Raw genomic sequence first — 25,737 nt, 5'->3', positions numbered from 1 at the left:
GGAGTCTATTCCACAGCTGTACAGAACGGTAATGAAATGTTCGTAAACCCGAAGATGACTTAAATTTAGGAACAACGAGAGTTGCACTACATTGATGTCTTGTAGGATACGAGTGAATGGATGATGTATAAATGAAATTTGAATTTAGATAACTTGGTGCCAGATTGTTGAGACATTTGAAGATAGTACAATACAATGTAATTTCCCATTTTAAGAAACTGTGTTGTCTCTTTGCTTCACTTGTTTTGCGCCTTGTATAGGCCAGTTTGTCACTTTTAAAACTGGATTTTCGTCTATTCAATTGCTTGTAACTTTACTTGTTGAGGTCACATTGGATTCAATGTGGTGTCATAATTAGATGCATCTATTAAAAAAACAAATTTACCCCAATATTGTTCAGTTTTGAAATTGTGATTATTTTTCCAAGTGTAAGGATACTTTATTGGCGCAGTATATTAGAGCTTAGTAGAAAAGCCTCTAATTAGTTGAACATGCAACTGAAATATGGATTTGTGTTCAGCATCCCGAATGCTATACGGAATAAACAGCGTTGTTAATAGTGGGTGACAGATATACACCATATACAGGTATCACAACCCCTGGGATCCGGGACGGGGATGTAAGGCTCTAGACTTGAAACACTTACCCATTTCCAAGGGACATTGGACCGTGGACAGGTACCCATTTCTAAAAATGTTCTCACAAATATAGACCCATGTCTAAGGATTTCTTTTAAAATATAAACCCATTTTCCCCGAAAAGATCGAGATTTACTCGTAATGCTCGTGGAAAAGAGGATTATGTCAAAAACGGACCCATGTCTAAGGATTTTCCAGCAAAAAATAAGGACCCGTGTCTAAGAAATTTTTGCAAGAGAGCAACCCATTGGAGCGGTACATCACCGTATGACCCCCCCCACCCGATCACATCTTCTAATGCACCCCTGACATTTGTTTATTAAATAAATATGTTTTCAACCGATTTCAAAAACGTGTTTGTATATGTAGCGTAACATGTTGGACATCCTTTAAAGTCTAATAATCCGTTGATGCTATCACAAGTTATGATATTTTTTTTCAGAGCAATAGCTTGCTGAGAATTACCTTTAACATGCACTAAACATAACATGCATCAACTGCTCATAACGTGTGATAGAGTCAATGGATTTTCATGATTTTAACTTTGTAGATATACCCATGGCTGGACCATTAACATTCTGTGGCACCTGCTTTTTGGGCGTATGACTCTAAAAAGTTACAGGCACGACAGAAATTTTACAAGCCCGAATTTGTTTTTCGGAAATAATGTGACAATAAATCTACGCCAACGATTATTTGGTCAGGTCGTCAGTGTACAACTTGCACACAGTGCAATACATTCTGCCGTCTTCCTCATTGTACATAACCATAATATCACGAGTTTGCCAGAATCATCAATTTTTCTCTCTTTTCGTCATATTTTTTGTATTTGATTGTATTCGGCAGAAAATTGATTGCCAGAAATCATGTTGGAAAGTGCATAATAAATTTGAAGTAAAATGAAGTTAATTTGTATGGTTAATAACCAGTCTACAGATTTACCTATGAGTGTCAAAATGTCACACGCCAGTCGGGCGTGTACTTTTAGAAAGTTACAGGCCCGACAGCAAAAGTTCACGCCACCGCGCCGGCGTGCGGGTGTGGATGTACAACACACATTAGTCTATGTTACAGACTGGGTAACTGATTACTACCCGTGTGCAAGCAACATGTGTAGGAGTGTAGCATGGTAAAAAGTCAGTTGGACTACCTGCAAGTAAAATTTTTTGATTTATTCAAAAGATACCCGATTATAGCAATATTGGGAGTGTAATATTCATACAACACAACCTGACAGTTGCCCTTAATTTGCTGTTTCATATTGACCATTGTGATAGGCCTACATGTTGAATTATGATATTCCGAAACATGGTAGTGATGAGTGTGTTTGATATGTCTGTTTCCAACTTCGTGACATCGACAGAATCCAGCAGACAATGTGAACGAAAGTCATGATTACCAGCTGTAACCTACGTCTAAAGGGACTTCCCCAACTCTTTAAAATGTTCTAACACAGATAAATGTTAAGGTATTAAAAGATTAACAGACGTTAAAGTTAACAGTAGGTACAGATAAAGTTATCAACGGGGGATTCCCTATACATAAATTTCGAAGCTCAGAAAATCATACCTTGGAAGGGTATTGTATAAAAAGGGATGGTGCAGAATTATGCAGGGAAAAATGAACATTTTTTTTGTTTGTTTTTGTTTTGTTTTGTTTTGTTTTTTGGGTTTTTTGTTTGTTTTTTACCATCATAGTTATGTTATCCGTAGTTACTGAGGTTTTTTTTGGACCGAATCAAAATGAGTTTGCGTCTGACATCAGGTAAAAGCGCGGCGTGATTGGTTGCTGACATGCGCAGTACGGCATTACAGGACATCGTAGGCAAACTAGTCTTTTTACATCGGTCTTGTACTATAGCCTATTTCATTCGGTCGAGGGGGCAGGTAAATTTGTTAAAACCCGTACTAAGTAAGACGGAGGTGCATGAGTATTGTTTTTGTTAAATCCAGATAGAAACGGTTATTTTGATGGGAATCAATATGAGTCAATATTTGTATTTGTTTAGAGATGTAGAATATAAGTTACCCAGTATCATGGATTAAATATGTTTTGTACCACCGTAATATCATACAAAATAAAATAATGGGCCTTTCTGTGACAGATGATAAAAATTATGTCTTTCTTTGAAGGGATGCTTATGCCTGCATACTGGACATACTAAACCTGGTTTTTAGACATTTTTTTCATGTATTGACGCGGGCCATTTTTATAACCAGAATACATCTCCCAATAAAAACATCGGTTATATAACAGTATAGCAGAAATGTTGAGTAAGGCCTGTATAAAAAATTTGTGAGATCAGAACATAATGGTGCCTTTGGTCGGCACAAATGCATATATCATAGTATTGGGAAACCCCTTGCCCTGTTCTGATCGAAAAAGTAATACGTTTCCGCAAGCATCTCCGTTTTGTTTTATGTAGGGATGTGTGGCTAGGATTTCAAATCCATATGCCACAAAAACATACCAAATTTCACGGAAGAGTGACCAAAAAAACCCAAATATAATGAAAACCCACCCAAATATGCCTCAAATTCCCGTATTCACCATATTTCAACTTAGTAATCCCCCCCCCCGGCATGCATCGCATCATTATCAATACCCTGCTTTATTTGCTCTGATGATAACAACTAAAGAGTAATTAAAAAGGCAAATCCGATTATTAGATCATTTGAATTTATCATCCTTTCACTATCAGTACCTAAAATGGTATAAAATGTAGCTTCATTCAGGATTTCAAGACAATCTGAGGAGAGCATCCTATAGGCGACTGAAAAGGTAAGAATCATTTTCTGAAGTCCTTGTCATTTTTAACAACTTTAATTAAACAATGCTGTTCACCGAGAGCGCTGAACACGTTACGGTTTTTTTAAATTAATATTGTACGTCCCTTTACATACATCGTGCTTAATTTTCATACAACTTCGTTCGGTGTGGGGAACGAGTTGACGTATCGGTTGAAATATGTCCTTGCTTTGCATCACTGAGGTCCCAGGTTCGAGCCCCCAGCCGTTTCGCTCTCTTAGGGTTTCCTAGGCGCAGTAGGTGCTTATGCATCTGCACTACTATTGTTGTTTCAAAATGTTTCTCGTAGATTCTATTGATTATGATAAATAATTGTATAGGAACACTTAATGCTGCAGATGTTCTGAGAATACCAATATGTGCTACAAGCGTTATCAATAAATTATAACGGTCTCCTTGATGTTTATTCTTAACTTCAACAACTTACAAAACAACCTGTAATAAAGATATAAGATAGGGGTTGGCCTAAATTTCTGACAGGTGAGCGGGGAATTATAATTAATTCCAATACAAAAGATGGAATGTTAATGATAAGAGAAGAGAAACGCTGGTTTTGTTCCACGGTTGTTTGATGGTATTTAAACCCACGTCATTTTAATTTAAAGTAAAGGTGAACACTGATGGCGCTATTTATTTTAAATCGTGTTTTCATCTTTACAAGGGGTAGATATTGCTGAGCCATAACGCATCAATATAATTCATATTATAAATAGCGAAAATATGACATCACACATAACGTCAATACGTCAAGTTAACTATTAATTATCGTATTTTTCTTTTAGAATTCTCAAGAATTCTCCATCATATCCCCAAGAGAACGATTGTGTAACATTTTCACCATGATCTTGAAACTCACTGCACTGCTCATGGCGTGCATGTTCTCTATCATGTACCAGGTGAACGCCGAATGCTGTGAAGCATGGCTGCCTTTCGAAGGTAAGATAAATAATGTTAGTCGAGAAAAATGGCCGTATGGCCGTGAAGGTGCGCGCTAATGTTATTTTGTTACTTTATGTAATATAACAAACTGGGGTATGTAGAGTTAGAATCCGCCAGGTGCCACGAAGGCATCCTTGAGCAAATTTAGTTTTTGAGGTCAACGTTCACGCCAAAGGATTACATTTTAAAATGCTTTATTCAAACTATGAAATATACAAGTTCTTCTTTTAGTCTCAAGGAGTGAGACATCATCTCGAGAATACCTTATTATTAAGGTATAGGTCAAAATATATCGAAATCAGTATTTTGCATACAAATCAGTATTTTGAAAACGTACTTACGGTTCTAAAGATATAGGCATTTTAGTGTTGCTCAAAACTTATTTGGCTTGATCACATCACTATGGTTCAAGGATTTTTTAAAAAAATCCAAAAAAATTGTGAGACCAAAACGCATATGCAACATTCCCTACTGCTTTCTGTTTATTGGAAAGAATAGGAGAATGAAATGTATTGCTTTTCTATTTTATAAATCCTTCTCTCGTGTTTCCCATGGTCTTTATGACCTGTAATAGCGTTCCCACCACCGTTTGCATCCTGCTTTATATTTATATTTATCTGTCCCGCTCGGTAAACTTCCCATAAAAGTCCACCTTTTGCTGTAGTCCGTTTTAAATAGCTGCTGCTAAGGGACGCACCATTAGATTCTCAGGGGGGGCATGAGAGTTTGGGTCAGGCAGATTTTTTTTTTTTTCGCCGCCGAAGGCGCGGAATTTCGCCTCCGAGAGCAGCAAAAACAAATTTTCGCCGCCTTCGGCCAAGTATTTTTTTTTTTCAATTTTAATGTAAATTTTTATACAAAGTTGGGTGGGGGAAATTTTTTTTTACTCATCAGTGAGGCAAAAATTTTTTTTTCAAAAAACTCCCATGCCACGCCCTGGAAATCTAATGGTGCGCCCCTAAATAGCAGAACTAAAGAGCAGGGAAGTGATTACTTTTAACACAATATATTTTTACTGTATTTTATTTTCACATAACAAATAGCCTTACTTTAATACACATATCGAACTTTTTGATAAACGTACTTTACAACAAAAATCGGTACTGCCGTATTCTTGACCAATTCCGTCCGAAATACGGGAAAACCGTACTAGTTGGCAGCCCTGCAAAAGGTAAAATGAAAATCGTACAGGAGAAAATTGTCATAATGATCCATTTGCAATTAAAATACTAGTAATCTCAACTAATCTGTCTTTACAAAGGAAAAAAAATGTACAGTTTTCTATATCTATGGAATTTTAAATTTAATATTATGACCAGACGAACACATTGTGATATTTTTATAACTTGAAAAAGTATTTTCAAATTTAATTCCTCATGTGACTATTAACCTCAATAACTCCATTTGCTTAAGGGTGCGTCTTGGCACTGGACAGATTCTGAATCTACATATACCCTCCTTTATATTTTCCCTCTGGTTGCATACAGTAAATAGCCAGAAAATAGCCAGAAATAAGAAACTTTATCGCGTCTGATTATCCTGTCAATCAAACTCACCACGGCTCGTGATTGGTTAATATCGCGTAACCAGGGAATTCGTCGCCCTAGCGCCACCATAGCCCGGGAGGCATTCCCACCTTGAAGGTGGCGCGTATGTAGGCCTGTTAAGACCCCTCCCCTTTCAGCACCGCTGTCACCCAAAGACTCAATATTTTGTAAATCGCATGCTTTGTCACCTAAAGACCCCTTATTTTCCCTGTTGATCTGTCACCTAATGACCCTAATTATTTTCATTTGAACTGCGACGTGTCATCATAGTCATCTATCACTGCTTTTGTTACTTCTTTTGAAATAACAGAACCATTTAGAAATAGTAATTTAATTATCTAGGCTTCTTTTGGCTCCCACCCAAAGATCCATTTTCAAACAGATCATATTCTCACCCAATGCCCCGCCAATTTAGATCCAAACGGTTCGTCTCTCACCCAATGACCCCATATATTCATTATATTTTATTGTAACAAATTCAAAGTATAGACCTCTGGCAAGGCAGAGTTCTGACGTCTGATGATCGGTTTACCCAATGATCGTAAGTGAGGGTATTCCGTGAAACTTTAAGTAACGGTTGCCTTGCCAGAGGTCTATATTTGTTTCTATAGCTCACCTGTAATGGGTTTGAGCACTCTAAATTCCAAAGTTAGTCACTTGTAAAGTATACTTGTTATATTTTATTGTATATACATTTTGCTCACCGAATGCCCCTTACTGTGAAAGTTCATATTGAGGTGCCCCGCGGGCACGCAATACTAATCAATCACGAGTTGTGGGCAGTTTGATTGACAAAATCGTCGGACAAGAGCTATTTTTTAAATTTCAATTAAACAAATTATTCCCCCCCAAAGAGTGGTTGTCATCTTTTTTTTATGACGCTCTAAGCTTGCTCAGCAAAAATATTTTCAAAATTTGAACAAAACAATGTCTTGATTGTGCTTCAAAATAACTCCTGAATTTCAAAAGTTCATTTAAACATGCTTTATTTACAGGTAAATGCTACCAGGTATTTCTCAACTCTAAATCCTGGGGTGAGGCAGAGATTACTTGTATGGCCTACGGTGGACATCTTGCAAGCGTTTCTTCGAAAGCTGAACATGACTTCATTATATCAGAGTTACAACATTTAAGTACCAGTAATGCGTGGATCGGTGGAAACGACATTTTCACCGAGTTAACGTGGCAGTGGTCCGATGGCACTGCATGGGGGTACACCAACTGGGCGACGTCTAGCTACCCAACCAAATCCTATAGCTCTAACTGCTTGAGAATGTACAGCAGTGGAAAATGGTACGATAGTTCCTGTTGTTCGAACTACGCATATGTCTGTGAAATTCCAGATCCTGATTTTGGATCCCAGAAGACGCAGACGAACGGTATTCAAACAGATTCAAAGGATGATTTGGTGCAGGGCTTACTTCGCGAACTCTTAAAAGACGTTTAAAGAAACCGAATGAGTATTGCTCTAGCGAATCAATGTTGTTGCCTTGCGTTGTTCAAAATTGATATTGGTAAATTGGTGTGTATTTAAAGCAACTTCTAAAGTAGCATTCTTCAATATTGCTGCATTAATTAACTAATTAAAATAGAAAAAACATTTAATATCAGCATAAATTGATAAAACAATTATATAAGGACTAGTGAGGGCGGCCTATGTGCTGTCTCCTAGTAGGACATCGGTTAATGTGAGGCATGAAAAAATGCTCTGAATTTACTCTCATTCTCATTCGTTATATTACCAGTTCAACTGAGCTTCACTTCTTTATTTTACAAATCTGTAAAGAAGATCAGAAACAATTTTTTTCCTTTTAAATAATATGTTGCTTTGATTTAAGTATGAGCCTGGTTTGAAATTATCATTTCTAAGTAAATTAAAATGTTCGTCTGTAGGCAAAACTTCTCACTTTTAAATTCAATATCTGGGGCAGATCCTAGGGGGACGAACTCAAATGGGAACTAAAATTGGTATCATATTTTGTCAAGTAAATTAACAGTATTAAATGTACCTACTCATGTCTGGAATACTTATTGTATATAATCTTGAATCCACGTATCCCAATAACCTTGTACTAATGTACTGTCATGACCGTGCCTTGATCACAACATTTTTAAAATACTTATTTTGTCCATCTGATTTCGTACTACTTTTTTAATAACGTCTGATGAATTCAACCTGGAATGGTTGCGGCTTTAGGACAATACCCAAGTTTCCTCTCAGTAACGGAAGTGCTGATCCTTTGGGTATTGCAAATGAGAACTGATGTAGAAGATGTGTAACAAAGATGAACAGCATGGTTTTCGCCAGAGCTTCTCCTGGACAACTTCTCCGACCTGTAGGAATGTGAAAGATTACGTAACATGTATGTATTCAAGGTTATTGAGATTTAGAATCAGTTGTGAGGGGTTGTCTTGGGGGCAATATTTTGTTACGGTTTCTTGGCACAAACACACGCAAACAATGCAAAAGCTACGCCATTTTAAACCAAAATTTAATCAGCATCAAATGCCTTCTATTCTATTAATGCTCGTAAAATCTCGAAAGCCTTTACATATTTATCTCCTCTCTTCACGCCGCACAGCGACAACACCTGGAAAATAATTATATTATACAAGTAGGGAAACTAAATCAATACAGTCACGTGTAACTGCTATGCACGCCGATACAAGTGTGTGTTGATTTTCAGACGATATATCTTTGGATACTAGGGTAGAAAATGATGAATATCTCCCGTCATTTTTAATTGTAAGGCTTGCACTTGAATATATGTGTTGAAAGAACATGATAGGCGTAAGCGTGCGTATTGACGAGCAACCGTGCGTTTTTAAATTAAAACTGACAAAAACTCGAATTTTATATGTGCAGAATAAAAAACACTGCTTCCCTCATTCGTCAACACTGCGGGGTTACCCGTAACATGGTACACCAGCACAGTGCAGACCACTGGTAGAGGTAGTCTAAAGCAGATGACGTACCAGGCTCAATGACATCTACAAAGGTCAGCGACCAGGCTACTGTCAATAACCTTAGAGGCTTTAGTCTGTTCCTCGGCCCATGGTCTCAAAACTATTAAACAGGTCGAAACAAAATGGCCATGCGTGGCTGTTGAAGAACTAGTGCATTCAGCCTACAAACATGGCGATTTCTGCCATGAAGATATTGGGGCGATGACACTGTAATCTTACTCAACTTCATAGCTCCTTTTTGACATTTGTATTTCAATATCAAATCATCTCACATTGATTTAATACAATTTTAGAATTAGAACTGCTCCCATCCAAAAACAGTGATCCCAGAAAGTTAGGGTCTATACGCCGTAGAAGTGACGTAGTTAATCGGATTAACTACCATGGCAATAGATGAATACAATTTGGACTATACCGCCCTGCACTACAACGTTAACGCGGTACCGATGCATTGAACCATAGATATCAAAGAAAGACTGATCTCTTGCACCTGTAAGATTAGTATCTTTTAAAAGGCGGTATTGTATCCAATCTATGTGTGCTGACCTACACAGGTGATTAGTGTAATCTACTTGTAGTGCGGAGCGATCTATTCAAAAATTGTATTCATCTATTGCTATGGTAGTTAATCCGATTATGACGTCACTTCTACGGCGTATTGACTTTGGATAACACAATGAACTATGTACTCTCACTGGCTATGATGCTACTTTATTAATAATGCATCTGCTTATGTTATAAAACTTATTTGACTGTAGCCCATGCTAGCAACCTTCAGTGTTACTTGAATTCCCGATGCGGATATCGTAACGAACATCGTAACGATCTTCGCATTGTGTATGACTAAATATGCCCTTCTCTTTCCAGTCAACCTAGAAAGGTCAGGGCGGTTGTTGAAATGGTTATAGCACTTGTTTCTCACCACTGCTGACTGGGTTCGATTCCTGTGGCGTAAGTGAGCACGGTTGCCGAACTATTACCATCTTCACAGAGATCTCTCCGAGTACTCCGCTTTTCATCATGTATCCTGGGACCTTGACCGGTCTTATTTGGTTTTCATTAATGCTCTGTAGGCACATGAAATTGCGCTCCAAAAGTCGCGCTTGTGATCTACATAATGGTGGATAATAATTTGCGCATTGGTGGCGATTCCTCCTTACTGGTGAGCAAAAGGGACCGGTCCCCTTTGTGCGAAGTCACTAAAACTCGAGACAACACTTATCTTAAAAGATACGTAGATACTCTATTCAATGTAAATCATCGTTACTAATATATTACATGATAGACTATATTCTCTTACCAACATTGAAAATAATAAGCTCATTTTTTTCATGGATATGCCCATCATCATCCAGGAATCTAGCCGGTCGAAATTTATCCGGATCTCCCCATACATCAGGATCGCGAAGAATAGCCCAGATATTCGGTATTACCGTAGAACCTAATTAAAACAAATATAAGCCAGATAATGTATTAATCATTCAGAGATAACCTTGATACTTTTTTAGAAGTTTTCCCTTTTCCTGCAAAAACAATATATAACTAGAGTCAACAGACGCTGATACAAGCCGCAATTTGACCCCTATAACTTGACCCCTGGGTTACGGATGGGGTTGATTTTTGGTTTTGACCGGAAGCGACCCTTAATGACCTTTGACCCCAAAACTGTAGACACCCCAAAGACCTTGGTTAGTAGCAATGCATGTGTGCTAATGACAGCACTCTGCTATGTAATTTGTAAAAACAGTGATTTTTGAATATTTTTAGCTCTCAGACCGGAAATGACCCCTTAATGACCTTTGACCCAAATTCTGTGAATAAATTATAGACACCAACCAAAGTCAAGTCACATGACCTAAGCATGTCACTATCACATGTTATTTGTGGAAGAAGAAGCATTTTAGAGTAAAAATCACATTTTTGCCATTGTGAGCAGGTCAAAGGTCAAATGGAGTTCAATGTCATGTCACATGTGGGGACATGGTCAGTGGTGTTTGTGACCAAGTATGGTCAAAAACTGTCAAAGCATAACAGAGCTAGGGCGAAACGTGGCAAGTCACGCACGTGTTGCCAGAAAGAAGAAAGATCCGATAGCATCACAAGACCTAGCCGGTGTCCCGGCTAGGTAAGAAACCGCCGTTCCATAGAACGGGTACAAGCCGACTCTTGAACTTTGACCCCTATAACTTGACCCCTGGGTCACGAATGGGGTCAACTGTGCTTAGGATGTCATAAGAAATATTCCTGGTGAATTTTAGCTTAATCGGAACTTATACACGGATTTTTATTTTTTTTAAATTTTTTTTTTTTTTTTTGACCCCCTTAATGACCTTTGACCTCAATGAAAAAAAAAACCTTATGTACACCAACAAAATGCATTGTTTCAATTTTAATTAAAACATTCTACTATGTTCAGTTGTTGAGATAAAAATTCTTGCAGTTATTTAGCTAAAGACAGGAAGTGACCCCTTAATGACCTTTGACCCCCAAAATAAAAATACCATGCATACATCAGGTAATACTGATTCATGTATGATGGTTATATTACTCTGGTCTGTTTACATTTTGAGATAAAATGTTTTTGATCAATTTTGATAATTTTGGTTTTTGACCGGAAGTAACCCTTAATGACCTTTGACCCCAAAACTGTAGGCATCCTAAAGACCCTGGCTAGTAGCAATGCATGTGTGCTAATGGCGACTCTCTGCTATATATTTTGTAAAGACAGTGATTTTTTGAATATTTTTACCTTTCAGACCGGAAATGACCCCTTAATGACCTTTGACCTCAATTCTTTTTGACAAGTTTTAAGCACTGCCACATGTTGATTCATATGCATGAGTAACATGATCATTGCATGTAACTTGTGGAAGGAGTAGCATTTTTTGTGAAATCACATTTTTGACCATTATAGCTAGGTCAAAGGTCACAGCAAGGTCAAAGTCAAATGGAAGGTTTGGCCTAGCCCAGTGGTCTTTTGGGTCAAGTTTGGTTGAAATCTGTCAATCCTTTGCAGAGCTAGATGCAGTTGATTGGTTGCCAGAAGAAAGAAAGAAAGAAAGAAGAAGAAGAAGAAAAACTAGAGTCAACAGACGCTGAATACAAGCCGCAATTTGACCCTATAACTTGACCCCTGGGTTACGGATGGGGTCAACTGCTCTTGCACTGTGCTTAGGATGTCATAAGAAATATTCCTGGTGAATTTCAGCTTAATCGGAACTTATACATGGATTTTGATTTTTGAAAATTTTGATTGACCTTTTGACCCCTTTAATGACCTTTGACCTCAATGTAAAAAAACCTTATGTACACCGACAAAATGCATTGTTCCAATTTTAATTAAAAAATTCTAACATGTTCAGTTCTCGAGATAAAAATTCTTGAAGTTATTCAGCTAAAAACAGGAAGTGACCCCTTAATGACCTTTGACCCCCAAAATAAAAATACCATGCATACATCAGGGAACACTAATTCATGTATGTTGGTTATATTATTCTGGTCTGTTTACATTTTGAGATAAAATGTTTTTGAACATTTTTGGTTTTTGACCGGAAGTAACCCCTTAATGACCTTTGACCCCAAACCTGTAGGCATCCTAAAGACCCTGGCTAGTAGCAATGCATGTGTGCTAATGGCGACTCTCTGCTATATATTTTGTAAAGACAGTGATTTTTTGAATATTTTTAGCTTTCAGACCGGAAATGACCCCCTTAATGACCTTTGACCTCAATTCTTTTTAGGAAGTTTTAAGCACTGCCACATGTTGATTCATATGCATGAGTCACATGATCATTGCATGAAATTTGTGGAAGGAGTAGCATTTTTGTGAAATCACATTTTTGACCATTATAGCTAGGTCAAAGGTCACAGCGAGGTCAAAGTCAAATGGAAGGTTTGGCCTAGCCCAATGGTCATTTGGGTCAACTTTGGTTGAAATCTGTCAATCCTTTGCGGAGCTACATGCAGTTGATTGCGGTTGCCAGAAGAAAGAAGAAAGAAGAAAGAACTAGAGTCAACAGACGCTGAATACAAGCCGCAATTTGACCCTATAACTTAACCCCTGGGTTACGGATGGGGTCAACTGCTCTTGCATTGTGCTTAGGATGTCATAAGAAATATTCCTGGTGAATTTCAGCTTAATCGGAACTTATACATGGATTTTGATTTTTTTAAATTTTTGATTGACCTTTTGACCCCTTAATGACCTTTGACCTCAATGAAAAAAAACCCTTATGTACACCGACAAAATGCATTGTTCCAATTTTAATTAAAAAATTTTAACATGTTTAGTTCTTGAGATAAAAATTCTTAAAGTTATTCAGCTAAAAACAGGAAGTGACCCCTTAATGACCTTTGACCCCCAAAATAAAAATACCATGCATACATCAGGGAACACTAATTCATGTGTGATGATTATATTATTCTGGTCTGTTTATCTTTTGAGATAAAATTTTTTGAACATTTTTGATAATTTTGGTTTTTGACCGGAAGTAACCCCTTAATGACATTTGACCCCAAAACTGTAGACATCCTAAAGACCCTGGCTAATAGCAATGCATGTGTGTTAATGGCGACTCTCTGCTATGTTATTTGTACAGACAGTGATTTTTTGAATATTTTTTACAAATTTTTCAGATTTTGACCGGAAATGACCCCTTAATGACCTTTGACCTCAATTCTTTTTAGGAAGTTTTAAGCACTGCCACATGTTGATTCATATGCATGAGTTACATGATCATTGCATGTAATTTGTGGAAGGAGTAGCATTTTTTGTTGAGATCAACATTTTTGGCCATAAGGTCAAGGTCAAAGGTCACAGTCAGGTCAAAGTCAAATGTAAGGTTTGGCCTAGTCCAGTGGTCATTTGACTCAAGTATGGTTGAAATCTGTCGAAGCATAAGAGAGCTAGGGCGAAACGTGGCAAGTCACGCAAAATGTCACGAGTTGCCAGAAAGAAAGAATTGGAAGAAGACAGCACAAGCCGACGTTTGACGTCGGCTTGTAACTAGATCTGGTTACAGATCTGGACCTAGCCGGAGCCGGAAACGGCAGTCTTAAAGTTTATGGATATCTCACACCATTAACGGTGCATCACTGTAGCATGTATGGGCTTTATCCGTCTAGATCTTCCATAGGCTGAGATACAGCTACTTTTCCGTAATTTTAAACATTTTTGTGCAAATTTGACGTTTTGACCTCCTTAATGACCTTATGACCTTTGACCCCAATATAAAAAACCCTCATATACACCGCGAAAAATGCATTGTTACAGTTTAAATAAAAAAAATCTACAATGCTTAGTTATGGTGATAAAAATTCTTGAAGTTATTTAGCTTAAAACCGGAAATGACGTGTAAATGACCTTTGACCAAAAAATTAAAAATACCGTGCACACATCGGGTAACACTAATGCATATATGAAGTTTACGTCACTCCGGTCTGGTTACGTTTTGAGATATAAAAAATGAACATATTTGATGATTTTTGGTTTTTGACCGGAAGCGACCCTTGATGACCTTTTGACCCCAAAACTGTAGACACCCCAAAGACCCTGGTTGGTAGCAATGCATGTGTGCTAATGACAACACTCTGCTATGTAATTGGTAAAAACAGTGATTTTTGAATATTTTTGCTTTCAGACCGGAAATGCCCCCCTTAAGGACCTTCGACCCAAATTCTATGAATAATTTATGGGCACTGGATATAGCCGATGCATATGTGTAAGTGACATCATCGTACTATGTAATTTGTGGCAGAAGAGCATTTTGAAGATATTTGGTTTTTAGACCGGAAATGACCCCTTAATGACCTTTGACCCCAAATTTGTGAATATCCTATAGACACTGGATATAGCCGATGCATATGTGCAAGTGACGTTATTGTAGGATGTAACATGTAGGAGAAGAAGCATTTTGAAATTTGTTGCCAGAAAGAAGAAAGATCCGATAGCATCACAAGACCTAGCCGGTGTCCCGGCTAGGTAAGAATTGAGAAGAGACAGAACAAGCCGACATCCGTCGTCGGCTTGTAAGAATTGGAAGAAGACAGAACAAGCCGACGTTCCGTCGTCGGCTTGTAACTAGAGTCAACAGACGCTGAATACAAGCCGCAATTTGACCCCTATAACTTGACCCCTGGGTTACGGATGAGGTCAACTGCTCTTGCACTGTGCTTAGGATGTCATAAGAAATATTCCTGGTGAATTTCAGCTTAATCGGAACTTATACATGGATTTTGATTTTTTGAAAATTTTTGATTGACCTTTTGACCCCTTTAATGACCTTTGACCTCAATGTAAAAAAAAACCTTATGTACACCGACAAAATGCATTGTTCCAATTTTAATTAAAAAAATTCTAACATGTTCAGTTCTTGAGATAAAAATTCTTGAATTTATTCAGCTAAAAACAGGAAGTGACCCCTTAATGACCTTTGACCCCCAAAATAAAAATACCATGCATACATCAGTGAACACTTATTCATGTATGTTGGTTATATTATTCTGGTCTGTTTACATTTTGAGATAAAATTTTTTTTTTTTTTTTTGGTTTTTGACCGGAAGTAACCCCTTAATGACCTTTTACTCCAAACCTGTAGGCATCCTAAAGACCCTGGCTAGTAGCAATGCATGTGTGCTAATGGCGACTCTCTGCTATATATTTTGTAAAGACAGTGATTTTTTGAATATTTTTAGCTTTCAGACCGGAAATGACCCCTTTAATGACCTTTGACCTCAATGTAAAAAAAACCTTATGTACACCGACAAAATGCATTGTTCCAATTTTAATTAAAAAATTCTAACATGTTCAGTTCTTGAGATAAAAATTCTTGAATTTATTCAGCTAAAAACAGGAAGTGACCCCTTAATGACCTTTGACCCCAAAATAAAAATACCATGCATACATCAGTGAACACTTATTCATGTATGTTGGTTATATTATTCTGGTCTGTTTACATTTTGAGATAAAATTTTTTTGAACATTTTTGGTTTTTGACCGGAAGTAACCCCTTAATGACCTTTGACCCCAAACCTGTAGGCATCCTAAAGACCCTGGCTAGTAGCAATGCATGTGTGCTAATGGCGACTCTCTGCTATATATTTTGTAAAGACAGTGATTTTTGAATATTTTTAGCTTTCAGACCGGAAATGACCCCTTAATGACCTTTGACCTCAATTCTTTTTAGGAAGTTTTAAGCACTGCCACATGTTGATTCATATGCATGAGTCACATGATCATTGCATGAAATTTGTGGAAGGAGTAGCATTTTTGTGAAATCACATTTTAACCATTATAGCTAGGTCAAAGGTCACAGCGAGGTCAAAGTCAAATGGAAGGTTTGCCCTAGCCCAGTGGTCATTTGGGTCAACTTTGGTTGAAATCTGTCAATTCTTTGCGACGCTAGATGCAGTTGATTGGTTGCCAGAAGAAAGAAAGAACTAGAGTCAACAGACGCTGAATACAAGCCGCAATTTGACCCCTATAACTTGACCCCTGGGTTACGGATGGGGTCAACTGCTCTTGCATTGTGCTTAGGATGTCATAAGAAATATTCCTGGTGAATTTCAGCTTAATCGGAACTTATACATGGATTTTGATTTTTGAAAATTTTTGATTGACCTTTTGACCCCTTAATGACCTTTGACCTCAATGAAAAAAAAAACCTTATGTACACCGACAAAATGTATTGTTCCAATTTTAATTAAAAAATTGTAACATGTTTAGTTCTTGAGATAAAATTCTTGAAGTTATTCAGCTAAAAACAGGAAGTGACCCCTTAATGACCTTTGACCCCCAAAATAAAAATACCATGCATACATCAGGGAACAATAATTCATGTATGTTGGTTATATTATTCTGGTCTGTTTACATTTTGAGATAAAAATGTTTTGAACATTTTTGATAATTTTGGTTTTTGACCGGAAGTAACCCCTTAATGACCTTTGACCCCGAAACTGTAGGCATCCTAAAGACCCTGGCTAGTAGCAATGCATGTGTGCTAATGGCGACTCTCTGCTATGTAATTTGTAAAGACAGTGAATTTTTGAATATTTTTTAGACTTTGACCAGAAATGACCCCTTAATGACCTTTGACCCCTTATCTGAGCACACCCTATAGACACCTACTAAAGTCGAGTCACATGATATAACCATGTCCTCATCGCATGAAATTTGTGGAAGGAGTAGCATTTTTTGTGAAATCACATTTTTGACCATTATAGCTAGGTCAAAGGTCACAGCGAGGTCAAAGTCAAATGGAAGGTTTGGCCTAGCCCAATGGTCATTTGGGTCAACTTTGGTTGAAATCTGTCAATCCCTTGCGGAGCTACATGCAGTTGATTGCGGTTGCCAGAGGAAAGAAGAAAGAAAGAAAGAAGAAGAATTGAGAAGAGACAGAACAAGCCGACATTCGTCGTCGGCTTGTAAGAAGAAAGAAGAAGAAAGAAGAAGAAACTAGAGTCAACAGACGCTGAATACAAGCCGCAATTTGACCCCTATAACTTGACCCCTGGGTTACGGATGGGGTCAACTGCTCTTGCACTGTGCTTAGGATGTCATAAGAAATATTCCTGGTGAATTTCAGCTTAATCGGAACTTATACATGGATTTTGATTTTTTGAAAATTTTGATTGACCTTTTGACCCCTTTAATGACCTTTGACCTCAATGTAAAAAAAAACCTTATGTACACCGACAAAATGCATTGTTCCAATTTTAATTAAAAATTCTAACATGTTCAGTTCTTGAGATAAAAATTCTTGAAGTTATTCAGCTAAAAACAGGAAGTGACCCCTTAATGACCTTTGACCCCCAAAATAAAAATACCATGCATACATCAGGGAACACTAATTCATGTATGTTGGTTATATTATTCTGGTCTGTTTACATTTTGAGATAAAATTTTTTTTTTTTTTTTGGTTTTTTTTTGGAAGTAACCCCTTAATGACCTTTGACCCCAAACCTGTAGGCATCCTAAAGACCCTGGCTAGTAGTAATGCATGTGTGCTAATGGCGACTCTCTGCTATATATTTTGTAAAGACAGTGATTTTTTGAATATTTTTAGCTTTCAGACCGGAAATGACCCCCTTAATGACCTTTGACCTCAATTCTTTTTAGGAAGTTTCAAGCACTGCCACATGTTGATTCATATGCATGAGTCACATGATCATTGCATGAAATTTGTGGAAGGAGTAGCATTTTTTGTGAAATCACATTTTTGACCATTATAGCTAGGTCAAAGGTCACAGCGAGGTCAAAGTCAAATGGAAGGTTTGGCCTAGCCCAATGGTCATTTGGGTCAACTTTGGTTGAAATCTGTCAATCCTTGCGGAGCTACATGCAGTTGATTGCGGTTGCCAGAAGAAAGAAGAAAGAAACTAGAGTCAACAGACGCTGAATACAAGCCGCAATTTGACCCTATAACTTGACCCCTGGGTTACGGATGGGGTCAACTGCTCTTGCACTGTGCTTAGGATGTCATAAGAAATATTCCTGGTGAATTTCAGCTTAATCGGAACTTATACATGGATTTTGATTTTTTGAAAATTTTGATTGACCTTTTGACCCCTTTAATGACCTTTGACCTCAATGTAAAAAAAACCTTATGTACACCGACAAAATGCATTGTTCCAATTTTAATTAAAAATTCTAACATGTTCAGTTCTTGAGATAAAAATTCTTGAAGTTATTCAGCTAAAAACAGGAAGTGACCCCTTAATGACCTTTGACCCCCAAAATAAAAATACCATGCATACATCAGGGAACACTAATTCATGTATGTTGGTTATATTATTCTGGTCTGTTTACATTTTGAGATAAAATTTTTTGAACATTTTGGTTTTTGACCGGAAGTAACCCCTTAATGACCTTTGACCCCAAACCTGTAGGCATCCTAAAGACCCTGGCTAGTAGCAATGCATGTGTGCTAATGGCGACTCTCTGCTATATATTTTGTAAAGACAGTGATTTTTTGAATATTTTAGCTTTCAGACCGGAAATGACCCCCTTAATGACCTTTGACCTCAATTCTTTTTAGGAAGTTTTAAGCACTGCCACATGTTGATTCATATGCATGAGTCACATGATCATTGCATAAAATTTGTGGAAGGAGTAGCATTTTTTGTGAAATCACACTTTTGACCATTATAGCTAGGTCAAAGGTCACAGCAAGGTCAAAGTCAAATGGAAGGTTTGGCCTAGTCCAGTGGTCATTTGGCTCAAGTATGGTTGAAATCTGTCGAAGCATAAGAGAGCTAGGGCGAAACGTGGCAATTCACGCAAAATGTCACGAGGTTGCCAGAAGAAGAAAGAAGAAACTAGAGTCAACAGACGCTGATACAAGCCGCAATTTGACCCCTATAACTTGACCCCTGGGTTACGGATGGGGTCAACTGCTCTTGCATTGTGCTTAGGAGGTCATAAGAAATATTCCTGGTGAATTTCAGCTTAATCGGAACTTATACATGGATTTTGATTTTTGAAAATTTTGATTGACCTTTTGACCCCTAATGACCTTTGACCTCAATGAAAAAAAACCTTGTGTACACCGACAAAATGCATTGTTCTAATTTTAATTTAAAAATTCTAACTTGTTTAGTTCTCGAGATAAAAATTCTTGAAGTTATTCAGCTAAAAACAGGAAGTGACCCCTTAATGACCTTCGACCTCCAAAATAAAAATACCATGCATACATCAGGGAACACTTATTCATGTATGTTGGTTATATTATTCTGGTCTGTTTACATTTTGAGATAAAATTTTTTAAACATTTTGATAATTTTCGTTTTTGACCGGAAGTAACCCCTTAATGACCTTTGAGCCCAAAACTGTAGGCATCCTAAAGACCCTGGCTAGTAGCAATGCATGTGTGCTAATGGCGACGCTCTGCTATATAATTTGTAAAGACAGTGATTTTTTGAATATTTTTTACAAATTTTTCAGACTTTCACCGGAAATGACCCCTTAATGACCTTTGACCTCAATCTTTTTTAGGAAGTTTTAAGCACTGTCACATGTTGATTCATATGCATGAGTCACATGATCATTGCATGTAATTTGTGGAAGGAGTAGCATTTTTTGTGAAATCAATATTTTTGGCCATAAGGTCAAGGTCAAAGGTCACAGTCAGGTCAAAGTCAAATGTAAGGTTTGGCCTAGTCCAGTGGTCATTTGGCTCAAGTATGGTTGAAATCTGTCGAAGCACAAGAGAGCTAGGGCGAAACGTGGCAAGTCACGCAAAATGTCACGAGGTTGCCAGAAGAAAGAAAGAACTAGATCTGGTTACAGATCTGGACCTAGCCGGTGCCGGAAATGCCAGTCTTAACTTAAAGTTTGACCTTTGACCGGCTATTATGGACATCTCACACCATTAATGGTGCATCACTGTAGCATGTAGGGGCTTTATCCGTCTTCCATAGGCTGAGATACAGCTACTTTTCCGTAATTTTAAACATTTTTTTGCAAATTTGACGTTTTGACCTCCTTAATGACCTTTGACCCCAATATAAAAAAAACCTTATATACACCGAGAAAATGCATTGTTACAGTTTAAATTTAAAAAATCTACTATGCTTAGTTATGGAGATGAAAATTCTTGAAGTTACTTAGCTTAAAACCGGAAATGACGTCTAAATGACCTTTGACCAAAAAATAAAAATACCGTGCATGCATCGGGTAACACTAATGCATATATGAAGTTTATGTCACTCTGGTCCGGTTACGTTTTGAGATAAAAAAAAAAATGAACATATTTGATGATTTTTGGTTTTTGACCGGAAGCGACCCCTTAATGACCTTTGACCCCGAAACTGTAGACACCCCAAAGACCCTGGCTAGTAGCAATGCATGTGTGCTAATGACAACACTCTGCTATGTAATTTGTAAAACAGTGATTTTTGAATATTTTTAGCTTTCAGACCGGAAATGACCCCTTAATGACCTTTGACCCAAATTCTGTGAATAATTTATAGGCACTGGATATAGCCAATGCATATGTGCAAGTGACGTCATTGTAGGATGTAACATGTAGGAGAAGAAGCATTTTGAAGATATTTGGTTTTATACCGAAATAACCCTTAATGACCTTTGACCCCAAATTTGTGAATATCCTATAGACACTGGATATAGCCGATGCATATGTGCAAGTGATGTCATTGTAGGATGTAACATGTAGGAGAAGAAGCATTTTGAAATTTGTTGCCAGAAGAAAGAAGCAGAAAGAAAGATCCGATAGCATCACAAGACCTAGCCGGTGTCCCGGCTAGGTAACTAGACTAAGCTGTGGTCTAACCCACGAACACAGCCGTGTTGTTACCCCTAATGACCTTATGACCCCAAAATATATGAAAACGGCCATAGACATAGGCTAATGTCAATGCATGGGTGCATGTGGCACCACTTTGCTATGTTACTTGTGGCAGAAGGGGCATTTTGAAGGTTTTTCGTCTCAGACCGGAAGTGACCCCTTAATGACATTTGACCCCAAATAAAAAATACCACATATGAATTGAGTACCCACAATTCATGTGTGAACATACCGTTACTGTCCTATGTTTTTCTTAGCAAATAAAAAATTTTGACGGTTTTTCGTTTTATACCGGAAGTGACCCCTTAATGACGTTTGACCCCAAATAAAAAAATACCACATATGAATTGGGTATCCACAATTCATGTGTGAACATACCGTTACTGTCCTATGTTTTTCTTAGCAAATAAAATTTTTGACGGTTTTTCGTTTTATACCGGAAGTGACCCCTTAATGACCTTTGACCCCAAATCTGTGAGGACCCCATAGACACTGGATAATAACAATGCATGTATGCAAGTGGTGTTACTGTCCTACGTAATTTGTGGGAGAAGAAGCATTTTAAAGGTATTTCGTTTTGTACCGGAAGTGTCACCTTAATGACCTTTGACCCTAAATACAAAAATACCACATATACACAGGGTAATTACAATTTATGTGTGAACATACCGTTACTGTCCTATGTTTTTCTTAGCAAATAAAATTTTTTGAAGGTTTTTCGTTTTATACCGGAAGTGACCCCTTAATGACCTTTGACCCCAAATCTGTGAGGACCCCATAGACACTGGGTAATAACAATGCATGTGTGCAAGTGGTGTCACTGTCCTACGTAATTTGTGGGAGAAGAAGCATTTTAAAGGTATTTCGTTTTATACCGGTAAGTGGCCCTTAATGACCTTTGACCCTAAATAAAAAATACCACATATACACAGGGTCACTACAATTTATGTGTGAACATACCGTTACTGTCCTATGTTTTTCTTAGCAAATAAAAAAATGTGATGGTTTTTCGTTTTATACCGGAAGTGACCCCTTAATGACCTTTGACCCCAAATCTGTGAGGACCCCATAGACACTGGATAATAAAAATGCATGTGTGCAAGTGGTGTCACTGTCCTACGTAATCTGTGAGAGAAGAAGCATTTTGAGTTGAAATCACGTTTTTGACCCCTATGACCCCTGCGTGACCTTTGACCCCACGAGTTTCATATGACATGTAGGGGCATGGTCAATGATGGTTGTGACTAAGTTAGGTCAAAATCGGTGTAAGCATGTAAGTGCTAGAGCAAATGTAGTGGTCGGCAGAAGAAAGAAGAAAGAAGAAAGAACCTGTAAGAAAAAGACACAGCCGTGACTAACGTCACGGCTGTGTAAAAAGAAGAATTAGAAGAAGACAGAACAAGCCGACATCCGTCGTCGGCTTGTAAGAAGAACTAGATCTGGTTACAGATCTGGACCTAGCCGGGCCGGAAATGTCAGTCTTAACTTAAAGTTTGACCTTTGACCGGCTATTATGGACATCTCACACCATTAATGGTGCATCGCTGTAGCATGTAGGGGCTTAATCCGTCTTTAATAGGCTGAGATACAACTACTTTTCCGTAATTTTAAACATTTTTTTTGCAAATTTGACGTTTTGACCTCCTTAATGACCTTTGACCCTAATATAAAAAAACCCTCATATACACCGAGAAAATGCATTGTTACAGTTTAAATTTAAAAAATCTACTATGCTTAGTTATGGAGATAAAAATTCTTGAAGTTACTTAGCTTAAAACCGGAAATGACGTCTAAATGACCTTTGACCAAAAAATAAAAATACCGTGCATACATCGGGTAACACTAATGCATATATGAAATTTATGTCACTCTGGTCTGATTACGTTTTGAGATATAAAAAAATGAACATATTTGATGATTTTTGTTTTTTTTTCCGGAAGCGACCCCTTAATGACCTTTGACCCCGAAACTGTAGACACCCCAAAGACCTTGGTTGGTAGCAATGCATGTGTGCTAATGACAACACTCTGCTATGTAATTTGTAAAGACAGTGATTTTTTGAATATTTTTAGCTTTCAGACCGGAAATGACCCCCTTAATGACCTTTGACCCAAATTCTGTGAATAATTTATAGGCACTGGATATAGCCGATGCATATGTGCAAGTGACGTCATTGTAGGATGTAACATGTAGGAGAAGAAGCATTTTGAAGATATTTGGTTTTATACCGGAAATGACCCCTTAATGACCTTTGACCCCAAATTTGTGAATATCCTATAGACACTGGATATAGCCGATGCATATGTGCAAGTGACGTCATTGTAGGATGTAACATGTAGGAGAAGAAGCATTTTGAAATGTGTTGCCAGAAGAAAGAAGAAGAAGAAGAAGAAAGATCCGATAGCATCACAAGACCTAGCCGGTGTCCCGGCTAGGTAACTAGATCTGGTTACAGATCTGGACCTAGCCGGAGCCGGAAATGCCAGTCTTCAAGTTTATGGACATCTCATACCATTAATGGTGCATCACTGTAGCATGTAGGGGCTTTATCCGTCTTCCATAGGCTGAGATATAGCTACTTTCCGTAATTTTAAACATTTTTTGCAAATTTGACGTTTTGACCTCCTTAATGACCTTTGACCCCAATACAAAAAAAACCTAATATACACCACGAAAATGCATTGTTACAGTTTAAATATAAAAAATCTGCTATGCTTAGTTTTGGAGATAAAAATTCTTGAAGTTATTTAGCTTTAAACCGGAAATGACGTCTAAATGACCTTTGACCAAAAAAATAAAAATACCATGCTCACATCGGGTAACACTAATGCATATATGAAGTTTATGCAACTCTGGTCTGGTTACGTTTTGAGATAAAAAAAAAATGAACATATTTGATGATTTTGGTTTTGACCGGAAGCGACCCCTTAATGACCTTTGACCCCAAAACTGTAGACACCCCAAAGACCCTGGTTGGTAGCAATGCATGTGTGCTAATGACAACACTCTGCTATGTAATTTGTAAAAACAGTGATTTTTTGAATATTTTTAGCTTTCAGACCGGAAATGACCCCCTTAATGACCTTTGACCCAAATTCTGTGAATAATTTATAGGCACTGGATATAGCTGATGCATATGTGCAAGTGACGTCATTGTAGGATGTAACATGTAGGAGAAGAAGCACTTTGAAGATATTTGGTTTTATACCGGAAATGACCCCTTAATGACCTTTGACCCCAAATTTGTGAATATCCTATAGACACTGGATATAGCCGATGCATATGTGCAAGTGACGTCATTGTAGGATGTAACATGTAGGAGAAGAAGCATTTTGAAATTTGTTGCCAGAAGAAAGAAGAAAGAAGAAAGATCCGATAGCATCACAAGACCTAGCCGGTGTCCCGGCTAGGTAATTGAGAAGAGACAGAACAAGCCGACGAGCCGCAATTTGACCCCTATAACTTGACCCCTGGGTTACGGATGGGGTCAACTGCTCTTGCACTGTGCTTAGGAGGTCATAAGAAATATTCCTGGTGAATTTCAGCTTAATCGGAACTTATACATGGATTTTGATTTTTGAAAATTTTTGATTGACCTTTTGACCCCTTTAATGACCTTTGACCTCAATGTAAAAAAACCTAATGTACACCGACAAAATGCATTGTTCCAATTTTATTTAAAAAATTCTAACATGTTCAGTTCTTGAGATAAAAATTCTTGAAGTTATTCAGCTAAAAACAGGAAGTGACCCCTTAATGACCTTTGACCCCCAAAATAAAAATACCATGCATACATCAGGTAACACTGATTCATGTATGTTGGTTATATTATTCTGGTCTGTTTACATTTTGAGATAAAAATTTTTGAACATTTTTGGTTTTTGACCGGAAGTAACCCCTTAATGACCTTTGACCCCAAACCTGTAGGCATCCTAAAGACCCTGGCTAGTAGCAATGCATGTGTGCTAATTGCGACTCTCTGCTATATATTTTGTAAAGACAGTGATTTTTTGAATATTTTTAGCTTTCAGACCGGAAATGACCCCCTTAATGACCTTTGACCTCAATTCTTTTTAGGAAGTTTTAAGCACTGCCACATGTTGATTCATATGCATGAGTCACATGATCATTGCATGAAATTTGTGGAAGGAGTAGCATTTTTGTGAAATCACATTTTGACCATTATAGCTAGGTCAAAGGTCACAGCGAGGTCAAAGTCAAATGGAAGGTTTGGCCTAGCCCAGTGGTCATTTGGGTCAACTTTGGTTGAAATCTGTCAATCCTTTGCGAAGCTAGATGCAGTTGATTGGTTGCCAGAAGAAAGAAGAAAGAAGAAGAAAGAATTGAGAAGAGACAGAACAAGCCGACATCCGTCGTCGGCTTGTAACTAGAGTCAACAGACGCTGAATACAAGCCGCAATTTGACCCCTATAACTTGACCCCTGGGTTACGGATGGGGTCAACTGCTCTTGCATTGTGCTTAGGATGTCATAAGAAATATTCCTGGTGAATTTCAGCTTAATCGGAACTTATACA

This window comes from Amphiura filiformis, chromosome 14 (assembly GCF_039555335.1).
Source record: "Amphiura filiformis chromosome 14, Afil_fr2py, whole genome shotgun sequence".
Taxonomy (NCBI): Eukaryota; Metazoa; Echinodermata; class Ophiuroidea; order Amphilepidida; family Amphiuridae; genus Amphiura; species Amphiura filiformis.
This window is presented reverse-complemented; position numbering follows the sequence as displayed.